Raw genomic sequence first — 11,564 nt, 5'->3', positions numbered from 1 at the left:
GCTCCCGTGCGGGCAGTTTTTATACCTTGTGCGGGCCCGCCTCTGCCCAAGAAGGAGGTGGCCCCACCTCCCGCCCCGCCTCCCACCCCACCTGGGGGGAGGCCGGTCCTGCATTACCACCACCACCCTTGGTCCCCCTGCCTCTGAATCTAGCCCCGTGGGCGGGACCAGGGTTTACTGGGGACCAAGATAGTTTGCCCCGCGCCAGCGGTTGGATGGGGGAGGCAGACGGAGAGCAAACACTAGAACTGAGCTCTCAGCCGAGAGGGGCGCGCCAGGCCCCGAGTGCAGATGCTCGGGTCTCAAGTCCTGCAGTCTGAATCCCAGGGTCATGTCTTGTGGGTTACCCACCTCTTCCCAACTCCTGGGTGCTGGATACCTGGTGACATCACCAGCGGGTGAGCCCCTGCTCGCGAGCCGGAGCTGGGGAAGAGAATGGGCGCCCGAGCTCCGGCTCCACTGAAGCCTGAACTCTATAGAGTGACCATTCCGATCTCAGAGACCAGCTAGGATCCTAGGGGTACCAGGTCAGGCACTTAAGAGAGGCAGCGGCGCCCCCTGCTGGAACGACTCGAAGGGGCCGGGAGGGGGCAGCAAGCTTCTCCGACACCCCACCGGTTTCGGGCTCCAGTAGAAGTTGGCGCAGGGAGACTCGTATCTCTTAAAGTGCAGGGCGGGCATCGTAGGGTTAAGCCGGAGCCCCCGGCTCGAGGCTGGGAGAGGCCAGAGGTCACAGCCAATCAACTGACATGAATTCTATTAAGGAGTTTCTCTGCCGTTCGGCTCTGTAGACCCCGGAGGGGTTCGCTGTAGGCAGCAAGGAAGGGAGGCGGGGACCAACGCGGAGCCCTAGCGCGCCGCGCTGCCTCTGAGGTTGGAGGAAGGCTGGATGCCCAGGGAAGGGGGCGGAGCAGGGTCTCAGGTGTCACCATTCTCTGCTGTAAAACTAGCAGAAGGAGCTGCCGCCCCTCCGCAAGCGGCTTTGAAGTGGGATATCAAAGGAGGGGGCAGGGCACGGCTTCCCGCCGAGACCCCTGCGGAGAGGGACAGAGTTGAGGGAGGAGGGGAGGCAGAAAGCTGAAATGGAGGCCAGACTGGGAGCCTCCAGCACTGGCCAGAAACCGCGACCGCCTATAGCAGAGGAGCTGAGCCGGGCAGGATGCAGTGCCCTAAACGGGCGGAGCGGTAGGGGCTGGTCCTTGCAGAGGGACGCTGCAATTCAGGTGCCCTCGGCGAATCCACGCACGTGGCCCTGCTGCCCCGACGTCCCCATCCCCGCCACCCTGCCCTGACCGCCCTCCCCTCTCTTTCTGAGGCAGAGACGAGAAACCCCACATCTGGTCCCAGCCCTGACCCCTCCCTGCCAGCGTGGCCATGGGTGGAGCAGAGAACAAGCCCTGAGATTCTGAGTCCTGTCCCTTAGAGCCCTGGACCGCTCTAGCGGGGTGGAGGCCTTAGCTGGGGCGGGGGGCAGGGGGAGTCCAGAGGCCTAGAGCCAAAAGACTGGAGCTGGAGGGTTTACCAAAGACTGGAGAACGCACTGGGGGGTCGAGCCTCTGTGCTGTAAGGAGGGAAATATCTGAATAATAAATGTATGTGTAGGGGGAAAAAAGCATCTAGGGTGACTCTGGAGCAGGAGAGATGGAAGTTAAACTGTAGAAAAGACCTTTTGATGGGAATCCACCCAGCAGAAACCAACAAACTGTCAGATTTGAAGAAGGGTGTTGGATGCTTCAGCCTGGTTTTAGGGGTCCAAGGTTCATGTAGAGGAGCTGGTTTGGGGGTAGGAAGGGCTGGGCTTCTGGAAGTAAGAGGGCAGCAAGTCGAGGAGATCTCCGAGCAAGGACAGACAAAAGCAGGGTAGTAGCAGGAAGGGGGTGTCCCGGGGGGATATCTATGGCCTGGGTTGCAGGATCTGCCTGTGCTCCTCCCCCACCTACCAGCTCCAGCAGTGCTGTAGGTTAAGGGAGAGGGATTAGGTTCTGACTGTGAAATCAGGCTCCCAGACAAAGGGATGAGGCGAGGCTGGGGGAGGGAACAAGTCGGAAACTAGACTCCCACTGCCCCACCTCCCCGCTCACTGCCCCCTACCTCCTCCACCCAAGTCACTAAATTCATCTCCACTCCATTCCAGCTCTCTTGAGCCCCCAGCCCTGCTCAATAGGCAACCTACTGCAAAAAGAAGGGTCGGGGCAGGCCCTTGCCCCCACAAGCCTGGTGACTGAGGATATTAAAACCTCACCCAGAAGATGGTAGCCAGGACAAGGCAGCCTAGACCTAAAGAAGCAGAACGGAGGGACAAGGTCTGGCTGAGGATACTAGAGGCGGGACAGGAGCTCCCTGGGGTGGGGGCAGGGAGGCCTGGGCCTACTCCCCTCCCTTTACTTCCTCGCTGCCTCCACTGACTAGCCGGCCAGAATTTCCAAAAAGACATAAGTAAGACAAAGGGAAGTCAGGCTGGGAGGGGAATTTTTTCCAGATGTGTTTGTGGTTTGGCAGCTCTGGGCCTGAGCTCCAGCCCTTGCACCCCAACCCTGGCTGAGGGAAGTGGTCCGAGGGTCTGAAGGAGGATGTAGGGCAGCTAGACTGGAGGTCTCAGCCTCCAGCAGCCATGTTAACCCGTTGGAAATTTCAGGGGTAGGGCGGAGCTTAAGAAAGATGCTGGGGAAGGGATTTGGGGGAAGGGAATAAGATGAGACGGCTGCGGGGGATGGGGAAAGGGGGCTAACGGGAGAATGGGAGAATGGGCGAGCGTAGGAATCCAGCAATGGGGAGGAGTTTCGCCAGCATCAGTCGCTCGCTCACTCACAAACAACTGGCTTTAATTTCCCGCCGGGATCAATAAGGAGAAGGAATTTCCCAGTGTTGCTGGTCTTTTAATTATGACCAAATCCGCCGCAGATCTGTTGGGGGCAACCCGTTCCCCCTTTATAGGAGCCTTGGTCATACGCCTCTTGGGGCTCTCCCAGGAATTTGGAGACCCAAGTGGTGGAGGGTGCAAAGTTGGCGAGAAAATTCTGGGGGAGCAAAGGCAGAATGGGGGTGGGTGAGGAGAAAACAGGCTGGAGAGTTAGAAAGGGATATTCTGGGACCTTGTCCCAGTGCAATGGGGCTAAGAAGAAAATGGCTGGTTTTAGGCAGAAGAAGTGGAGATGAATAGGCTTCTGGATGGCGGAGAAGTGTGAATGACAGTGGATGTACTTTGGGCACAGTTGAGGTGTCTGGCATTTGGAAGAGGAAACTCCCTAACCCTCTCTATCACTCCTTTGAGGCTGGGTGGTGAGAGGGGAAGAGTGGGAGAGTCATGTACCCCTCACCCCCAACTGGGACCAAGGAGAAGCTCTGGCCAAATTCAGCATTTGTGGAAGGGCCTCACCCTGAGCAGTGTTATTGCATCTGCTGGGTCAGAGAGTTTGTTGGCTGGGAGCCATGTACAAATGAAGCCAGGTCGGGGTGGAACCTGGGTCTCTGATACTCCATGCAGGAGCAGCAAAGAAGGCAGTACTTGGATAGAGGTAGGAGGTCTGGGAGTAGAAGAGTTGGGAGTGGCTGGGCCAGGACAGTTGTGTTTCCTGGCCTCCCTGAGCCCTCAGTATTTCACTTAGTACAGAGTGTGGACTCAAGCATCCTGCCTTCTTCTCTGGTCTGACCCTCCATACCGAAGGGAATTTATCATTCCTGTCTCCCGGGGTTCAGAGAGCTTTTTCAAATGGTAAAACCCAGCTCTGATTTTCCCGTGTAGAATTGCCATTGCAGCAGAATGGATGAGAGTTAGATCAAAAAGAGCTTGCAGCAAACTGAAGTGCATGCTGGGAGACAGAGCCAGAGATCCAGAAAAAAGGTAACTCACTTCCCAGGAACCCTAGGGTGCTGGGAGAGATCCTGAAAACTAGGGATGGTATGGGCAGCTGGACTCAAAGATCACTTGACAGTGACCTCTAGGGTCAGAACCACAGGCAGGGAGGAGCTGCAAGAGGAGGCATTACAGTTAGACCAGGAATGGACTGCGCAGCATCCAAGCAGTCCCTCTGTTGTTTTTGGTTCTGCCACCTGGTTCCCAGCCTCAGCTGCCAGTGTTCTCCCTGGGGCTGAGCCAGGGTGAGCCAGGGCACTGAGCAGGCAGGCTGAGCCAAGGGAGGGGCAAGGGAGACTGAAGAGGTGGGGATGCGCTGGCTAAGGACATGCCTGAACTGAATCTCTGTCCCCTGGAAGAGGCCCCTGCTTCTGCTGGCCTCTTCAAGGGAGGCAGTATAGTATACAGGCACTCACTGAAGAGACTGGAGACCCTGAACCGATGCTGGCAGCCAGCCACTGTGTTGATCTTATTCTCTGACCCTAGGGTCTTTGCTTCTTTCTTCCTCTGCCCTGGCTCCACCACCCAGACTGCTGCTTCTTGCCAGTTGGGCATTGGTGGGGAGTTATCTCTTTCCCCACTCAGGCCACTGCTCAGTTTTCTCTCTTATACAGTGAACGGTACCAATTCAACTCCCCTTCCTCTGAGTCTCCTTGCTTCTCAGAGAATCTCTGGGGAGTGGTGGGTATCCAGTGTGGCTGGGCCTGCTGGGGGCAGCTGCTGACATCTAAAGCTGGACAGACCAAGGCCTGACCCTGGCCAGCTGTGGCTCCTTCTTCCCCTCCAGGGCAGCACTACTGAATGGAGAAGTCAGTCTGCAACATGACCTGTGGTTAAAATCCTCTTGGCTTTTATGATCCAGTTTCTAGGGCCAGACCACTATCACTCCCATCCCCTGCTCTGCACTGACCCTTTAACACCTGGCAGCCCAGGGCAGGAGGGAGAACGCTGTAGCTGTGACAGGTTTGACAGGCTGGACACCTAGGAACAGTCGTGAACAGCCTGCAGTCTAGCCTCGACCCCTGCCACTGTTGGCTAGGGTGCTGGGCCTGGGGATCCCAAGCCTTCTCCCAGATGCCACCTCTCCTACTCTCTGAGATTGGATAATAGAAGAAAAGCCAGGGATCCAGGGAATCCCTCTCCTCATTGAGATGAACTGAAGTTTCTGGAGGAAGAAACAAATCAACAGGGTTGCAGGCTAGGTAGGCGCGATGTGCCTCCTCTAGCCAGATAACCAGACTCCAGGATTACCCTGGCCAGATAGCTCGGTTGGTTGGAGCATCATCCGGATATGCAGAGGTTGCTGGTTTGATCCCTTGTCAGGCCACATGCAGGAACAGATTTATGTTTCTGTCTCTCTAAAATCAATCAAAAAGACTCTGGGATAGAAGAGGAAAGAGGCAGGAAGGAGGGGAGAAGGGTAAGGGCCCAGAGAAGACACTAAGAGGGTCCCAGGTCTGAGGTTTGAGGTTCTGGATAGGGACAGAAAGAGGGTAATGGACTCACTGTTGGGAGTTGGGGGGGTGGGTCAGGGTAAAGAGAGGCTGATGGGTCAGCCTTAGGAAGGAGTGCTCAGGCGGCTCAGGGAGCACTCCTATGCGAGGCTCTTGAGTGCTTTTATTTCCCTTCTCTCTCCAGCCCCCAAATGCAGCTACTATCTCCAGACATAATGATTGGCCGCCAGCCTGGTTCTTAGGGGCCTATGGAAACCAGCTGTGCTAACAGCTCCATGAGGAGGCTGAAGCCCTAGGAGCCAGGTAATAAAACTAGCTTCCCCAACTCCAGGGCTCTTCCTGCTGCAGACTAGGCCCAGGCCCTGTTGTCCTTGGGGACAGTAAGCCCGACATCCTAGAGACAGAATCAGAGGTGCAGGGAGATTTGAACAGAGTAAGGGAGGTCCCAAGAGCCCAGATTCCTGGTCCCTGCCCCCACCCTTTCATCATGAGCAGGCAGGGCATGAGTTCAGAGTCTGACCTCTTAGCCATGCTAGAGCCTTGTCCTTCCAGTGACCCTCTGCCCAACGCCCCTCCTTTTAGACTGGAAAGATGGGTGGCGGGGGAGGCCTCAGCCTGACCTAGCCCTAATGGCTTTCCCTGGGCAGCCTAAACAAAATGGGGAAAAGATGTGTGAGGTGGGAAGCTCTGATTTCCTTTTCCCTGCGGGCGCCAGCTCTGGAAAATGTTAGCTGTCAAAGAGAGACTGAACAGTCTCCCTGCCTTCCCCTGCCCACTACCGCCTACCCCATCTCATCCACCAGGGCCCCTCAGCCTGCCTGGCTTCCCAGAGGCACTGTGCTAGCACCTGTTAGCCAGGCTAAGCAGGCACACTGCCCTGAGAAGCCCTCAGCCTCCCTGGCCTGTGTCTCCTCCATCAACCTGGGGAGCGCACCCAAGCGGGAGCTTTGGCATTTGGGAATTCACAGGGACATGCCCCTAGGGGATCAAAGGAGATAGCAGCTCATGGATTTCATAACTGCCAACCTTCTGGCCTTGGTTTCACACCTCCTAAATCCCGAAGCTCTGGGACTGTCAACCACAGGTTTCCAGATGATCTGGATTTTTGGTTAGTCTTCCCACTGAGCTCACAAAAACTGGCCTAGACAGGGCGCCATCCTGAGTTCAGGACACATAGGGTAGGCCCTTCTCACTGCCTGTGGGCACTGTGGTCTCTGTGGGCCAAGTCTCCTCGTATAAACCCTCGGTGCCAGGCTTCCAGGGGACCCAGGGAGTTGATTCCAAAGTTGGGAGGAGTCAGTCCCTGCCTTGGAGTAGAGTGTGCAGAGACGGAGTGTGGGGAAGTTATAGCCTCTGAGGAAGACTCAGAACACTCCGCCCTTTCCCCAGCCCAGACCCCTTTGCTCCGACCCTAGCTTCACCTCCCCACCCCCACTTCAGGAAAGCTTCCCAGATCTCCCCACTCTGCCAGCCCAGGTTCAGGTCTCAAGCTGCCAGGCTGGATTATCTGCCTCTGCCTCTGCCTCCCTGTGGGTTCTGGGTGTGGGCCCCAGTTCCCACAGCAAGTGCATCTGCCTTCTTCCTCCTTGGGTCATGGTTTGGATTCCTCTCATGGAATCTTTCCAAAGAGGCGACCAAACAGGATTCCATGGGGTAGAAGGGAATGAAGGGCGGCCTGGCTTTTAGTGGGAACTTACCTCTGGCTGAGGGATGCCAGACAAGTTAGGTTCCTGGTACTGCTGTGCGCTGGGACAGAGGGGTTAGGTCACAGGCCCAGGGCTCAACTCTCAGTGCCTAGGCCTGGGAGAGAAGGGACGTGACTGAGCCCATACTATGCAAGAGCTTTCCTTGCACTGGCTTCGGTCTGTCTGATTCGATATTTCAGTAGAGAATTTGGCTGAGCCTGGAAGAAAATTACAGTGTGCTTGCTTTTCCATGCCAAATTCTTAAAAATACCTTCCTCTCTCCACCTCTCCCCCAACCCCTGCCTCTCTCAAAATCCTACTTATATACTTTCTTTTTTAATTTTTTTTAAAATTTTATTTATTTATTTTTTACAGAGACAGAGTGAGTCAGAGAGAAGGATAGACAGGGACAGACAGACAGGAACGGAGAGAGATGAGAAGCATCAATCATTAGTTTTTCATTGCGCGTTGCAACACCTTAGTTGTTTATTGATTGCTCTCTCATATGTGCCTTGACCGCGGGCCTTCAGCAGACCGAGTAACCCCTTGCTGGAGCCAGCGACCTTGGGTTCAAGTTGGTGGGCTTTTGCTCAAACCAGATGAGCCCGCGCTCAAGTTGGCGACCTCGGGGTCTCGAACCTGGGTCCTCTGCATCCCAGTCTGATGCTCTATCCACTGCGCCACCGCCTGGCCAGGCACTTTCTTTTTTAAAAAATTAATTTATTTATTTTAGAGAGAGAGGAAGGGAAAAAGAGAGAGATAGAAACATTGATCTGTTCCTGTATGTGCCCTGACCAGGGATCGAACCCATGAACTTTGCAGATAATGCTCTAACCAGCTGATCTATCCAGCCAGTGCTATATATGCTCTTTCAAAGGAAGTATAGAGTTGATGGTGTCCCTAAATAAGGCTAGAAGCCATACATATTAAAGACAGAAAGAAACAAGACTAGTAAGTGAGCACAATTAAGCAATGGGAGGGCAGAAAGGATATCAGAACAAAGACCTGCGTAGGAATTCACAAAGGCCAGAGGCTGGGGCAGGGAGATCTGGGGTAGGGAAGGCCGGAGCAGGGAGGGCCGGGCAGGGAGGGCTGGGGCAGAGAGGGCTAGGAGTGAGAGACCTGGCTCACCATGACCCCTCCCCTCAGCAGTGCCACCGCAAGTCACTTATCCACTTACTGCCTGAAAAAGACCATGTAACCCGACTATCTGGCCAGAGTCTGCAGCGAATCTCCGCCCCTGGGCACATGTGCGTTCCCCACTTCTGAGGGCACATGCCTTCCCTGAGCACTCTTTGGGGAGCCAGTGTGTACAGGAACTGGGTTGGGAGTTGAAAAGCCAAAGATACTGGCCTTGATTTAAACATTTATTCAGGATTAACTACATCAAAGATCATCTCTGTGTGTAAAATTGATCTGTCCCCAATTAGGTCACTTACTACCTCAGTCTGCCTCAGTCTCTGTCATCTCTTGCCTAGATTACAGCAAGAGCCTCCGCACTGGTTCTCTGTTTCTGTTCTTTCCCCCTCACAGCAGGCAGGGGGAGTCCTTTATTCTTTTTTTTTTTTCATTTTATAAAGGAGAGAGAGAGGGAGAGAGAGAGAAGGGGGGAGGAACAGGAAGCATCAACTCCCATATGTGCCTTGACCAGGCAAGCCCAGGGTTTCGAACCGGCGACCTCAGCATTTCCAGGTCGACGCTTTATCCACTGCGCCACCACAGGTCAGGCCATGGGGGAGTCCTTTAACCAGGAAGTCAGTTCGTACCACTCCTCTGCTCAAAACCCTGCTCCCTGTTTCTTGCAGATATAAGGCCAAGTCTTTTTTTTTTTTTTTTGAGAGGAAAAAGGAAGGGGCGGGGGAGGGAGAGAGAGAGAGAGAGAGAGAGAGAGAGAGAGAGATCAATTTGCTGTTCCACTTATTCATACATTCATTGGTTGATTCTTGTATGTGCTCTGACCGGGGATCAAACTCTCAATCTTGGTGTATCAAGATGACACTCTAACCAACTGAGCTACTCAGCCAGGGCAAGCCCAAGTCTTTACAATGGCCTGTAAGGCTCTATGTTATCTGCCTAAATCTCCTACTCACTGATACCTCCGTACTACAGCTTTCCCTTGGCTTACTCTACTTCAGCCATGCTGGCCTCCTTGTTGCTCCATAAACACACCAAGCATATTCTTACCTCAGGGCCTTTGCACCCATTACTTTCTCTGAAATGTTCTTCCCCCAGACTTCAAAAAAAAATTTATTTATTGCCTGACCAGACAGTGGTACAGTGGATAGAGTGTTGGACTGAGATGCAGAGGACCCAGGTTTGAAACCCAAGGCCGCCTGGACTGTGGTGGCACAGTGGATAGGGTGTCAACCTGGAACGCTGAGGTTGCCGGTTCAAAGCCATGGGCTTGCCTGGTCAGGGCACATATGAGAGTTGATGCCTCCTGCTCCTCCCTCCTTCTCTCTCTCTGCTATCTAAAATAAATAAATAAAATCTAAAAATATATAAAGAAATTAATTTAAAAAAGAAAAGAAACTCCAAGGTCGCTGGCTTGAGCACAGGCTCATCTGGCTTGAGTGCGGGTTCACCAGCTTGAGCGCGGGGCCGCTGGCTTGAGCATGGGATCATAGACATGACCCCAAGTTCACTGGCTTGAGCCCAAAGGTCACTGGCTTGAAGCCCAAGGTTGCTGGCTTGAGCAAGGAGTCACTCACTCTGCTGAAACCCCCTGGTCAAGGCACATATGAGAAAGCAATCAATGAACAACAAAAGTGCAGCAACAAAGACTTGGTGCCTTTCATCTCTCTCCCTTCTTGTCTATCTGTGCCTCTCTCTGTCTCTGTTGCAAATATATATATTTATTGCCTGACCGGTGGTGGCACAATGGTAGAGCGTCAATCTGGAACACTGAGGTCACCAGTTCGAAACTTGGGGTTTGTCCAGTCAGTGCACATATGAGCAGCCAATGAACTAAAGTGAAGCAACTATAATCTCTCTCCTTTTCTCTCTAAAATCAATAAGTAAAATATTTTTTAAAAATTATTGATTTTAGAGGTTCTCTTACATCGACCACCTAAGAGTCGTGCTGTAAGAAGCAACAACCTCTCCTCTTCCTCTCCACCTTCCATTTGGCAGCAGCATAACAGCAACCATGCATGAGTGCATCTCCATTCATGTTGGCCAGGCTGGTGTCCAGATTGGCAATGCCTGCTGGGAGCTCTACTGCCTGGAACACGGCATCCAGCCCGATGGCCAGATGCCAAGTGACAAGACCATTGGAGGGGGAGATGACTCTTTCAATACCTTCTTCAGTGAGACAGGCGCTGGCAAGCATGTGCCTAGGGCAGTGTTTGTAGACCTGGAACCCACAGTCATTGATGAAGTTCGCACTGGTACCTACCGCCAGCTCTTCCACCCTGAGCAGCTCATCACAGGCAAGAAAGATGCTGCCAATAACTATGCCCGTGGACACTACACCATTGGCAAGGAGATCATTGACCTCGTCTTGGACCGAATTCGGAAACTGGCTGACCAGTGCACAGGTCTTCAGGGCTTCTTAGTTTTCCACAGCTTTGGTGGGGGAACTGGTTCCGGGTTCACCTCCCTGCTGATGGAACGTCTCTCTGTCGATTACGGCAAGAAGTCCAAGCTGGAGTTCTCTATTTACCCAGCACCCCAGGTTTCCACAGCTGTAGTTGAGCCCTACAACTCCATCCTCACCACTCACACCACCCTGGAGCACTCTGACTGTGCCTTCATGGTTGACAATGAGGCCATCTATGACATCTGTCGTAGAAATCTTGATATTGAACGCCCAACCTACACTAACCTGAATAGGTTGATAGGTCAAATTGTATCCTCCATCACTGCTTCCCTCAGGTTTGATGGAGCCCTGAATGTTGATCTGACTGAATTCCAGACCAACCTGGTGCCCTATCCCCACATCCACTTCCCTCTGGCCACATATGCCCCTGTCATCTCTGCTGAGAAAGCCTACCATGAACAGCTTTCTGTAGCAGAGATCACCAATGCGTGCTTTGAGCCAGCCAACCAGATGGTGAAATGTGACCCTCGCCACGGTAAATACATGGCTTGCTGCCTGCTGTACTGAGGTGATGTGGTTCCCAAAGATGTCAATGCAGCCATTGCCACCATCAAGACCAAGCGTACTATCCAGTTTGTAGACTGGTGCCCCACTGGCTTCAAAGTTGGCATTAATTACCAGCCTCCCACTGTGGTCCCTGGTGGAGACCTGGCCAAAGTGCAGCGAGCTGTGTGCATGCTGAGCAACACCACAGCTATTGCTGAGGCCTGGGCTCGCCTGGACCACAAGTTCAACCTGATGTATGCCAAGCGTGCCTTTGTCCACTGGTATGTGGGTGAGGGCATGGAGGAAGGAGAGTTCTCTGAGGCACGTGAGGACATGGCTGCCCTTGAGAAGGATTATGAGGAGGTTGGTGTGGATTCTGTTGAAGGAGAGGGTGAGGAAGAAGGAGAGGAATATTAAAGTTTAAATGTCACAACGGTGCTGCTTTTACAGGGAAACTTATTCTGTTTTAAACATTTAAAAGTTGT

The 11,564-nt window shown here is 53.5% G+C and overlaps 1 pseudogene; it reads left to right on the top strand.

The window, feature by feature from the left end:
- The first annotated feature begins 10,054 nt into the window (after nucleotides 1-10,054).
- Nucleotides 10,055-11,564, top strand: LOC136390960 (tubulin alpha-1A chain-like; annotated as a pseudogene).

This window comes from Saccopteryx leptura, chromosome 2, assembly GCF_036850995.1.
Source record: "Saccopteryx leptura isolate mSacLep1 chromosome 2, mSacLep1_pri_phased_curated, whole genome shotgun sequence".
NCBI classification, from domain to species: domain Eukaryota; kingdom Metazoa; phylum Chordata; class Mammalia; order Chiroptera; family Emballonuridae; genus Saccopteryx; species Saccopteryx leptura.
Note: the sequence above shows the minus strand (reverse complement) of the source record. Positions and strands in the feature narration are given on the sequence as shown.